Here is a 13,816-nt window from a genome sequence, read left to right on the forward strand (position 1 = left end):
TCCTGCATTATATTTGAAGAAATTAAATAATGAAAAATCTGCATAAATGTATGTATATTTCTCGTATTGTGATAAAACAACGGTACATAGAGTCATCGAATTTTGAATAACGTAATCCTCCAACGAATATGAGCATGTGGAAGACCAAATTTGAAATTTGAAATTTGTTTTATGATCGATTTCCTATTTTTTAAAACTTTGACGAATTTTTGATTAACAAACTCAAGGATTTCAAAGCGAGCAATGGCAACGTTGTGCAGAAAAAACATTTTTATCTCCAGCGCGTGAGTCTCTGTATCGGAAATTCTAAAGATATGCTCGTTTTAAAACTATTTTGCGATATTGCTGTTGCACTGGATCTTATGGTTTAAGTGCGAGGAACATGATATTTAATAAAGAAAGGTAACACACAAAATGTTAAAAAACGCACCTTTGGACGTAATTTAAAATCTGAAACATTTCAGATTTTTTTTTTTTTTTTTTAGTCCAAAGAGATTTGAATCCCGAAGGACTATTAGTTTCGTTTTGGCATTTTGCGTCGGACGGATAAATGTCGGTTCACTTTTCAAACTGTTGCCATAAAATTTTAGAGTCCTGCATTATATTTGAAGAAATTAAATAATGAAAAATCTGCATAAATGTATGTATATTTCTCGTATTGTGATAAAACAACGGTACATAGAGTCATCGAATTTTGAATAACGTAATCCTCCAACGAATATGAGCATGTGGAAGACCAAATTTGAAATTTGAAATTTGTTTTATGATCGATTTCCTATTTTTTAAAACTTTGACGAATTTTTGATTAACAAACTCAAGGATTTCAAAGCGAGCAATGGCAACGTTGTGCAGAAAAAACATTTTTATCTCCAGCGCGTGAGTCTCTGTATCGGAAATTCTAAAGATATGCTCGTTTTAAAACTATTTTGCGATATTGCTGTTGCACTGGATCTTATGGTTTAAGTGCGAGGAACATGATATTTAATAAAGAAAGGTAACACACAAAATGTTAAAAAACGCCCCTTTGGACATAATTTAAAATCTGAAACATTTCAGATTTTTTTTTTTTTTTTTTAGTCCAAAGAGATTTTAATCCCGAAGGACTATTAGTTTCGATTTGGCATTTTGCGTCGGACGGATAAATGTCGGTTCACTTTTCAAACTGTTGCCATAAATTGTTAGAGTCCTGCATTATATTTGAAGAAATTAAATAATGAATATCTGCGTAAATGTATGTATATTTCTCACATTGTCATAAAATAACGGTACATAGAGTCTTCGAGTTTTGAATGACGTAATCCTCCAACGAATATGAGCATGTGGAAGACCAAATTTGAAATTTGTTTTATGATCGATTTCCAATTTTTTAAAACTTTAACGAATTTTTGATTAACAAGCTCAAGGATTTCAAAGCGAGCAATGGCAACGTTGTGCAGAAAAAACATTTTTGTCTCCAGCGCGTGAGTCTCTGTATCGGAAATTCTAAAGATATGCTCGTTTTAAAACTATTTTGCGATATTGCTGTTGCACTGGATCTTATGGTTGAAGTGCGAGGAACATGATATTTAATAAAGAAATGTAACACACAAATTGTTAAAAAACGCCCCTTTGGACGTAATTTAAAATCTGAAACATTTCAGATATTACTAATTCAGAAGTCAAACAACAAAAATCAGCGTCAATCCACAAAATTTTCACAAGACTAGTTTCGATGGTTTTACCGAACCACTATCTTCAGCTGCAAAACCGCAAATGACACGCCGAATAAATACTAATTCAGAAGTCAAACAACAAAATTGCGTTTGTTGTTTGACTTCTGAATTAGTATTTATTCGGCGTGTTATTGTGTCTTAATTTCAGATTCTTTTTTTTTTTTTTTTTTTTTTTTTTCAGTCCAAAGGGATTTGAATCCCGAAGGACTATTAGATTCGTTTTGGCATTTTGCGTCGGTCGGATAAATGTCGGTTCACTTTTCAAACTGTTGCCATAAAATGTTAGAGTCCTGCATTATATTTGAAGAAATTAAATAATGAAAATCTGCGTAAATGTATGTATATTTCTCACATTGTCATAAAATAACGGTACATAGAGTCATCGAATTTTGAATAACGTAATCCTCCAACGAATATGAGCATCTGGAAGACCAAATTTGAAATTTGTTTTATGATCGATTTCCTATTTTTTAAAACTTTGACGAATTTTTGATTAACAAGCTCAAGGATTTCAAAGCGAGCAATGGCAACGTTGTGCAGAAAAAACATTTTTATCTCCAGCGCGTGAGTCTCTGTATCGGAAATTCTAAAGATATGCTCGTTTTAAAACTATTTTGCGATATTGCTGTTGCACTGAATCTTATGTTTTAAGTGCGAGGAACATGATATTTAATAAAGAAAGTAACATACAAAATGTTAAAAAACGCCCCTTTGGACGTAATTTAAAATCTGAAACATTTCAGATTTTTTTTTTTTTTTTTAGTCCAAAGAGATTTGAATCCCGAAGGACTATTAGTTTCGTTTTGGCATTTTGCGTCGGACGGATAAATGTCGGTTCACTTTTCAAACTGTTGCCATAAAAGTTTCGAGTCCTGCATTATATTTGAAGAAATTAAATAATGAAAAATCTGCATAAATGTATGTATATTTCTCGTATTGTGATAAAACAACGGTACATAGAGTCATCGAATTTTGAATAACGTAATCCTCCAACGAATATGAGCATGTGGAAGACCAAATTTGAAATTTGAAATTTGTTTTATGATCGATTTCCTATTTTTGAAAACTTTGACGAATTTTTGATTAACAAGCTCAAGGATTTCAAAGCGAGCAATGGCAACGTTGTGCAGAAAAAACATTTTTATCTCCAGCGCGTGAGTCTCTGTATCGGAAATTCTAAAGATATGCTCGTTTTAAAACTATTTTGCGATATTGCTGTTGCACTGAATCTTATGTTTTAAGTGCGAGGAACATGATATTTAATAAAGAAAGTAACATACAAAATGTTAAAAAACGCCCCTTTGGACGTAATTTAAAATCTGAAACATTTCAGATTTTTTTTTTTTTTTTTAGTCCAAAGAGATTTGAATCCCGAAGGACTATTAGTTTCGTTTTGGCATTTTGCGTCGGACGGATAAATGTCGGTTCACTTTTCAAACTGTTGCCATAAAATGTTAGAGTCCTGCATTATATTTGAAGAAATTAAATAATGAAAAATCTGCATAAATGTATGTATATTTCTCGTATTGTGATAAAACAACGGTACATAGAGTCATCGAATTTTGAATAACGTAATCCTCCAACGAATATGAGCATGTGGAAGACCAAATTTGAAATTTGTTTTATGATCGATTTCCTATTTTTTAAAACTTTGACGAATTTTTGATTAACAAACTCAAGGATTTCAAAGCGAGCAATGGCAACGTTGTGCAGAAAATACATTTTTATCTCCAGCGCGTGAGTCTCTGTATCGGAAATTCTAAAGATATGCTCGTTTTAAAATTATTTTGCGGTATTGCTGTTGCACTGGATCTTATGGTTGAAGTGCGAGGAACATGATATTTAATAAAGAAATGTAACACACAAATTGTTAAAAAACGCCCCTTTGGACGTAATTTAAAATCTGAAACATTTCAGATTTTACTAATTCAGAAGTCAAACAACAAAAATCAGCGTCAATCCACAAAATTTTCACAGGACTAGTTTCGATGGTTTTACCGAACCACCATCTTCAGCTGCAAAACCGCAAATGACACGCCGAATAAATACTAATTCAGAAGTCAAACAACAAAATTGCGTTTGTTGTTTGACTTCTGAATTAGTATTTATTCGGCGTGTTATTGTGTCTTAATTTCAGATTCTTTTTTTTTTTTTTTTTTTTTTTTTTTTTTTTTAGTCTAAAGGGATTTGAATCCCGAAGGACTATTAGATTCGTTTTGGCATTTTGCGTCGGACGGATAAATGTCGGTTCACTTTTCAAACTGTTGCCATAAAATGTTAGAGTCCTGCATTATATTTGAAGAAATTAAATAATGAAAATCTGCGTAAATGTATGTATATTTCTCACATTGTCATAAAATAACGGTACATAGAGTCATCGAATTTTGAATAACGTAATCCTCCAACGAATATGAGCATGTGGAAGACCAAATTTGAAATTTGAAATTTGTTTTATGATCGATTTCCTATTTTTTAAAACTTTGACGAATTTTTGATTAACAAGCTCAAGGATTTCAAAGCGAGCAATGGCAACGTTGTGCAGAAAAAACATTTTTATCTCCAGCGCGTGAGTCTCTGTATCGGAAATTCTAAAGATATGCTCGTTTTAAAACTATTTTGCGATATTGCTGTTGCACTGGATCTTATGGTTTAAGTGCGAGGAACATGATATTTAATAAAGAAAGGTAACACACAAAATGTTAAAAAACGCCCCTTTGGACGTAATTTAAAATCTGAAACATTTCAGATTTTTTTTTTTTTTTTTTAGTCCAAAGAGATTTTAATCCCGAAGGACTATTAGTTTCGATTTGGCATTTTGCGTCGGACGGATAAATGTCGGTTCACTTTTCAAACTGTTGCCATAAATTGTTAGAGTCCTGCATTATATTTGAAGAAATTAAATAATGAATATCTGCGTAAATGTATGTATATTTCTCACATTGTCATAAAATAACGGTACATAGAGTCTTCGAGTTTTGAATGACGTAATCCTCCAACGAATATGAGCATGTGGAAGACCAAATTTGAAATTTGTTTTATGATCGATTTCCAATTTTTTAAAACTTTAACGAATTTTTGATTAACAAGCTCAAGGATTTCAAAGCGAGCAATGGCAACGTTGTGCAGAAAAAACATTTTTATCTCCAGCGCGTGAGTCTCTGTATCGGAAATTCTAAAGATATGCTCGTTTTAAAACTATTTTGCGATATTGCTGTTGCACTGGATCTTATGGTTGAAGTGCGAGGAACATGATATTTAATAAAGAAATGTAACACACAAATTGTTAAAAAACGCCCCTTTGGACGTAATTTAAAATCTGAAACATTTCAGATTTTACTAATTCAGAAGTCAAACAACAAAAATCAGCGTCAATCCACAAAATTTTCACAAGACTAGTTTCGATGGTTTTACCGAACCACTATCTTCAGCTGCAAAACCGCAAATGACACGCCGAATAAATACTAATTCAGAAGTCAAACAACAAAATTGCGTTTGTTGTTTGACTTCTGAATTAGTATTTATTCGGCGTGTTATTGTGTCTTAATTTCAGATTCTTTTTTTTTTTTTTTTTTTTTTTTTTTTCAGTCCAAAGGGATTTGAATCCCGAAGGACTATTAGATTCGTTTTGGCATTTTGCGTCGGTCGGATAAATGTCGGTTCACTTTTCAAACTGTTGCCATAAAATGTTAGAGTCCTGCATTATATTTGAAGAAATTAAATAATGAAAATCTGCGTAAATGTATGTATATTTCTCACATTGTCATAAAATAACGGTACATAGAGTCATCGAATTTTGAATAACGTAATCCTCCAACGAATATGAGCATCTGGAAGACCAAATTTGAAATTTGTTTTATGATCGATTTCCTATTTTTTAAAACTTTGACGAATTTTTGATTAACAAGCTCAAGGATTTCAAAGCGAGCAATGGCAACGTTGTGCAGAAAAAACATTTTTATCTCCAGCGCGTGAGTCTCTGTATCGGAAATTCTAAAGATATGCTCGTTTTAAAACTATTTTGCGATATTGCTGTTGCACTGAATCTTATGTTTTAAGTGCGAGGAACATGATATTTAATAAAGAAAGTAACATACAAAATGTTAAAAAACGCCCCTTTGGACGTAATTTAAAATCTGAAACATTTCAGATTTTTTTTTTTTTTTTTAGTCCAAAGAGATTTGAATCCCGAAGGACTATTAGTTTCGTTTTGGCATTTTGCGTCGGACGGATAAATGTCGGTTCACTTTTCAAACTGTTGCCATAAAATTTTCGAGTCCTGCATTATATTTGAAGAAATTAAATAATGAAAAATCTGCATAAATGTATGTATATTTCTCGTATTGTGATAAAACAACGGTACATAGAGTCATCGAATTTTGAATAACGTAATCCTCCAACGAATATGAGCATGTGGAAGACCAAATTTGAAATTTGAAATTTGTTTTATGATCGATTTCCTATTTTTGAAAACTTTGACGAATTTTTGATTAACAAGCTCAAGGATTTCAAAGCGAGCAATGGCAACGTTGTGCAGAAAAAACATTTTTATCTCCAGCGCGTGAGTCTCTGTATCGGAAATTCTAAAGATATGCTCGTTTTAAAACGATTTTGCGATATTGCTGTTGCACTGAATCTTATGTTTTAAGTGCGAGGAACATGATATTTAATAAAGAAAGTAACATACAAAATGTTAAAAAACGCCCCTTTGGACGTAATTTAAAATCTGAAACATTTCAGATTTTTTTTTTTTTTTAGTCCAAAGAGATTTGAATCCCGAAGGACTATTAGTTTCGTTTTGGCATTTTGCGTCGGACGGATAAATGTCGGTTCACTTTTCAAACTGTTGCCATAAAATGTTAGAGTCCTGCATTATATTTGAAGAAATTAAATAATGAAAAATCTGCATAAATGTATGTATATTTCTCGTATTGTGATAAAACAACGGTACATAGAGTCATCGAATTTTGAATAACGTAATCCTCCAACGAATATGAGCATGTGGAAGACCAAATTTGAAATTTGTTTTATGATCGATTTCCTATTTTTTAAAACTTTGACGAATTTTTGATTAACAAACTCAAGGATTTCAAAGCGAGCAATGGCAACGTTGTGCAGAAAATACATTTTTATCTCCAGCGCGTGAGTCTCTGTATCGGAAATTCTAGAGATATGCTCGTTTTAAAATTATTTTGCGGTATTGCTGTTGCACTGGATCTTATGGTTGAAGTGCGAGGAACATGATATTTAATAAAGAAATGTAACACACAAATTGTTAAAAAACGCCCCTTTGGACGTAATTTAAAATCTGAAACATTTCAGATTTTACTAATTCAGAAGTCAAACAACAAAAATCAGCGTCAATCCACAAAATTTTCACAGGACTAGTTTCGATGGTTTTACCGAACCACCATCTTCAGCTGCAAAACCGCAAATGACACGCCGAATAAATACTAATTCAGAAGTCAAACAACAAAATTGCGTTTGTTGTTTGACTTCTGAATTAGTATTTATTCGGCGTGTTATTGTGTCTTAATTTCAGATTCTTTTTTTTTTTTTTTTTTTTTTTTTTTTTTTAGTCTAAAGGGATTTGAATCCCGAAGGACTATTAGATTCGTTTTGGCATTTTGCGTCGGACGGATAAATGTCGGTTCACTTTTCAAACTGTTGCCATAAAATGTTAGAGTCCTGCATTATATTTGAAGAAATTAAATAATGAAAATCTGCGTAAATGTATGTATATTTCTCACATTGTCATAAAATAACGGTACATAGAGTCATCGAATTTTGAATAACGTAATCCTCCAACGAATATGAGCATGTGGAAGACCAAATTTGAAATTTGAAATTTGTTTTATGATCGATTTCCTATTTTTTAAAACTTTGACGAATTTTTGATTAACAAGCTCAAGGATTTCAAAGCGAGCAATGGCAACGTTGTGCAGAAAAAACATTTTTATCTCCAGCGCGTGAGTCTCTGTATCGGAAATTCTAAAGATATGCTCGTTTTAAAACTATTTTGCGATATTGCTGTTGCACTGAATCTTATGTTTTAAGTGCGAGGAACATGATATTTAATAAAGAAAGTAACATACAAAATGTTCAAAAACGCCCCTTTGGACGTAATTTAAAATCTGAAACATTTCAGATTTTTTTTTTTTTTTTTAGTCCAAAGAGATTTGAATCCCGAAGGACTATTAGTTTCGTTTTGGCATTTTGCGTCGGACGGATAAATGTCGGTTCACTTTTCAAACTGTTGCCATAAAATTTTAGAGTCCTGCATTATATTTGAAGAAATTAAATAATGAAAAATCTGCATAAATGTATGTATATTTCTCGTATTGTGATAAAACAACGGTACATAGAGTCATCGAATTTTGAATAACGTAATCCTCCAACGAATATGAGCATGTGGAAGACCAAATTTGAAATTTGAAATTTGTTTTATGATCGATTTCCTATTTTTTAAAACTTTGACGAATTTTTGATTAACAAACTCAAGGATTTCAAAGCGAGCAATGGCAACGTTGTGCAGAAAAAACATTTTTATCTCCAGCGCGTGAGTCTCTGTATCGGAAATTCTAAAGATATGCTCGTTTTAAAACTATTTTGCGATATTGCTGTTGCACTGGATCTTATGGTTTAAGTGCGAGGAACATGATATTTAATAAAGAAAGGTAACACACAAAATGTTAAAAAACGCACCTTTGGACGTAATTTAAAATCTGAAACATTTCAGATTTTTTTTTTTTTTTTTTTTTTTTTTTTTAGTCCAAATGGATTTGAATCCCGAAGGACTATTAGTTTCGATTTGGCATTTTGCGTCGGACGGATAAATGTCGGTTCACTTTTCAAACTGTTGCCATAAATTGTTAGAGTCCTGCATTATATTTGAAGAAATTAAATAATGAATATCTGCGTAAATGTATGTATATTTCTCACATTGTCATAAAATAACGGTACATAGAGTCTTCGAGTTTTGAATGATGTAATCCTCCAACGAATATGAGCATGTGGAAGACCAAATTTGAAATTTGTTTTATGATCGATTTCCAATTTTTTAAAACTTTAACGAATTTTTGATTAACAAGCTCAAGGATTTCAAAGCGAGCAATGGCAACGTTGTGCAGAAAAAACATTTTTATCTCCAGCGCGTGAGTCTCTGTATCGGAAATTCTAAAGATATGCTCGTTTTAAAACTATTTTGCGATATTGCTGTTGCACTGGATCTTATGGTTGAAGTGCGAGGAACATGATATTTAATAAAGAAATGTAACACACAAATTGTTAAAAAACGCCCCTTTGGACGTAATTTAAAATCTGAAACATTTCAGATTTTACTAATTCAGAAGTCAAACAACAAAAATCAGCGTCAATCCACAAAATTTTCACAAGACTAGTTTCGATGGTTTTACCGAACCACTATCTTCAGCTGCAAAACCGCAAATGACACGCTGAATAAATACTAATTCAGAAGTCAAACAACAAAATTGCGTTTGTTGTTTGACTTCTGAATTAGTATTTATTCGGCGTGTTATTGTGTCTTAATTTCAGATTCTTTTTTTTTTTTTTTTTTTTTTTTTTTTTTTTTTTTTTTTTAGTCCAAAGGGATTTGAATCCCGAAGGACTATTAGATTCGTTTTGGCATTTTGCGTCGGTCGGATAAATGTCGGTTCACTTTTCAAACTGTTGCCATAAAATGTTAGAGTCCTGCATTATATTTGAAGAAATTAAATAATGAAAATCTGCGTAAATGTATGTATATTTCTCACATTGTCATAAAATAACGGTACATAGAGTCATCGAATTTTGAATAACGTAATCCTCCAACGAATATGAGCATCTGGAAGACCAAATTTGAAATTTGTTTTATGATCGATTTCCTATTTTTTAAAACTTTGACGAATTTTTGATTAACAAGCTCAAGGATTTCAAAGCGAGCAATGGCAACGTTGTGCAGAAAAAACATTTTTATCTCCAGCGCGTGAGTCTCTGTATCGGAAATTCTAAAGATATGCTCGTTTTAAAACTATTTTGCGATATTGCTGTTGCACTGAATCTTATGCTTTAAGTGCGAGGAACATGATATTTAATAAAGAAAGTAACATACAAAATGTTAAAAAACGCCCCTTTGGACGTAATTTAAAATCTGAAACATTTCAGATTTTTTTTTTTTTTTTTTTAGTCCAAAGAGATTTGAATCCCGAAGGACTATTAGTTTCGTTTTGGCATTTTGCGTCGGACGGATAAATGTCGGTTCACTTTTCAAACTGTTGCCATAAAATTTTAGAGTCCTGCATTATATTTGAAGAAATTAAATAATGAAAAATCTGCATAAATGTATGTATATTTCTCGTATTGTGATAAAACAACGGTACATAGAGTCATCGAATTTTGAATAACGTAATCCTCCAACGAATATGAGCATGTGGAAGACCAAATTTGAAATTTGAAATTTGTTTTATGATCGATTTCCTATTTTTTAAAACTTTGACGAATTTTTGATTAACAAACTCAAGGATTTCAAAGCGAGCAATGGCAACGTTGTGCAGAAAAAACATTTTTATCTCCAGCGCGTGAGTCTCTGTATCGGAAATTCTAAAGATATGCTCGTTTTAAAACTATTTTGCGATATTGCTGTTGCACTGAATCTTATGTTTTAAGTGCGAGGAACATGATATTAAATAAAGAAAGTAACATACAAAATGTTAAAAAACGCCCCTTTCGATGTAATTTAAAATATGAAACATTTCAGATTTTTTTTTTTTTTTAGTCCAAAGAGATTTGAATCCCGAAGGACTATTAGTTTCGTTTTGGCATTTTGCGTCGGACGGATAAATGTCGGTTCACTTTTCAAACTGTTGCCATAAAATGTTAGAGTCCTGCATTATATTTGAAGAAATTAAATAATGAAAAATCTGCATAAATGTATGTATATTTCTCGTATTGTGATAAAACAACGGTACAAAGAGTCATCGAATTTTGAATAACGTAATCCTCCAACGAATATGAGCATGTGGAAGACCAAATTTGAAATTTGAAATTTGTTTTATGATCGATTTCCTATTTTTTAAAACTTTGACGAATTTTTGATTAACAAGCTCAAGGATTTCAAAGCGAGCAATGGCAACGTTGTGCAGAAAAACATTATTATCTCCAGCGCGTGAGTCTCTGTATCGGAAATTCTAAAGATATGCTCGTTTTAAAACTATTTTGCGATATTGCTGTTGCACTGGATCTTATGGATTAAGTGCGAGGAACATGATATTTAATAAAGAAAGGTAACACACAAAATGTTAAAAAACGCACCTTTGGACATAATTTAAAATCTGAAACATTTCAGATTTTTTTTTTTTTTTTTTTTTAGTCCAAATGGATTTGAATCCCGAAGGACTATTAGTTTCGATTTGGCATTTTGCGTCGGACGGATAAATGTCGGTTCACTTTTCAAACTGTTGCCTTAAATTGTTAGAGTCCTGCATTATATTTGAAGAAATTAAATAATGAATATCTGCGTAAATGTATGTATATTTCTCACATTGTCATAAAATAACGGTACATAGAGTCTTCGAGTTTTGAATGACGTAATCCTCCAACGAATATGAGCATGTGGAAGACCAAATTTGAAATTTGTTTTATGATCGATTTCCAATTTTTTAAAACTTTAACGAATTTTTGATTAACAAGCTCAAGGATTTCAAAGCGAGCAATGGCAACGTTGTGCAGAAAAAACATTTTTATCTCCAGCGCGTGAGTCTCTGTATCGGAAATTCTAAAGATATGCTCGTTTTAAAACTATTTTGCGATATTGCTGTTGCACTGAATCTTATGTTTTAAGTGCGAGGAACATGATATTTAATAAAGAAAGTAACATACAAAATGTTAAAAAACGCCCCTTTGGACGTAATTTAAAATCTGAAACATTTCAGATTTTTTTTTTTTTTTTTTTTTTTTTTTTAGTCCAAAGAGATTTGAATCCCGAAGGACTATTAGTTTCGTTTTAGCATTTTGCGTCGGACGGATAAATGTCGGTTCACTTTTCAAACTGTTGCCATAAATTGTTAGAGTCCTGCATTATATTTGAAGAAATTAAATAATGAATATCTGCGTAAATGTATGTATATTTCTCACATTGTCATAAAATAACGGTACATAGAGTCTTCGAGTTTTGAATGACGTAATCCTCCAACGAATATGAGCATGTGGAAGACCAAATTTGAAATTTGTTTTATGATCGATTTCCAATTTTTTAAAACTTTGACGAATCTTTGATTAACAAACTTAAGGATTTCAAAGCGAGCAGTGGCAACGTTGTGCAGAAAAAACATTTTTATCTCCAGCGCGTGAGTCTCTGTATCGGAAATTCTAAAGATATGCTCGTTTTAAAACTATTTTGCGATATTGCTGTTGCACTGGATCTTATGGTTTAAGTGCGAGGAACATGATATTTAATAAAGAAAGGTAATATACAAAATGTTAAAAAACGCCCCTTTGGACATAATTTAAAATCTGAAACATTTCAGATTTTTTTTTTTTTTTTAGTCCAAAGGGATTTGAATCCCGAAGGATTATTAGTTTAATTTTGGCATTTTGCGTCGGACGGATAAATGTCGCTTCACTTTTTAAACTGTTGCCATGAAATGTTAGAGTCCTGCATTATATTTGAAGAAATTAAATAATGAATATCTGCGTAAATGTATGTATATTTCTCACATTGTCATAAAATAACGGTACATAGAGTCATCGAATTTTGAATAACGTAATCCTCCAACGAATATGAGCATGTGGAAGACCAAATTTGAAATTTGTTTTATGATCGATTTCCTACTTTTTAAAACTTTGACGAATTTTTGATTAACAAACTCAAGGATTTCAAAGCGAGCAATGGCAACGTTGTGGAGAAAAAACATTTTTATCTCCAGCGCGTGAGTCTCTGTATCGGAAATTCTAAAGATATTCTCGTTTTAAAACTATTTTGCGATATTGCTGTTGCACTGAATCTTATGTTTTAAGTGCGATGAACATGATATTTAATAAAGAAAGTAACATACAAAATGTTAAAACACGCCCCTTTGGACGTAATTTAAAATCTGAAACATTTCAGATTTTTTTTTTTTTTTAGTCCAAAGAGATTTGAATCCCGAAGGACTATTAGTTTCGTTTTGGCAATTTGCGTCGGACGGATAAATGTCGGTTCACTTTTCAAACTGTTGCCATAAAATGTTAGAGTCCTGCATTATATTTGAAGAAATTAAATAATGAAAAATCTGCATAAATGTATGTATATTTCTCGTATTGTGATAAAACAACGGTACATAGAGTCATCGAATTTTGAATAACGTAATCCTCCAACGAATATGAGCATGTGGAAGACCAAATTTGAAATTTGAAATTTGTTTTATGATCGATTTCCTATTTTTTAAAACTTTGACGAATTTTTGATTAACAAACTCAAGGATTTCAAAGCGAGCAGTGGCAACGTTGTGCAGAAAAAACATTTTTATCTCCAGCGCGTGAGTCTCTGTACCGGAAATTCTAAAGATATGCTCGTTTTAAAACTATTTTGCGATATTGCTGTTGCACTGAATCTTATGTTTTAAGTGCGAGGAACATGATATTTAATAAAGAAAGTAACATACAAAATGTTAAAAAACGCCCCTTTGGACGTAATTTAAAATCTGAAACATTTCAGATTTTTTTTTTTTTTTTTTAGTCCAAAGAGATTTGAATCCCGAAGGACTATTAGTTTCGTTTTGGCATTTTGCGTCGGACGGATAAATGTCGGTTCACTTTTCAAACTGTTGCCATAAAATTTTAGAGTCCTGCATTATATTTGAAGAAATTAAATAATGAAAAATCTGCATAAATGTATGTATATTTCTCGTATTGTGATAAAACAACGGTACATAGAGTCATCGAATTTTGAATAACGTAATCCTCCAACGAATATGAGCATGTGGAAGACCAAATTTGAAATTTGAAATTTGTTTTATGATCGATTTCCTATTTTTTAAAACTTTGACGAATTTTTGATTAACAAACTCAAGGATTTCAAAGCGAGCAATGGCAACGTTGTGCAGAAAAAACATTTTTATCTCCAGCGCGTG

The sequence above is a fragment of the Stegodyphus dumicola genome, chromosome 11 (genome assembly GCF_044657685.1).
Source record: "Stegodyphus dumicola isolate Sdum_Otavi_A_Nest chromosome 11, ASM4465768v1".
Taxonomy (NCBI): domain Eukaryota; kingdom Metazoa; phylum Arthropoda; class Arachnida; order Araneae; family Eresidae; genus Stegodyphus; species Stegodyphus dumicola.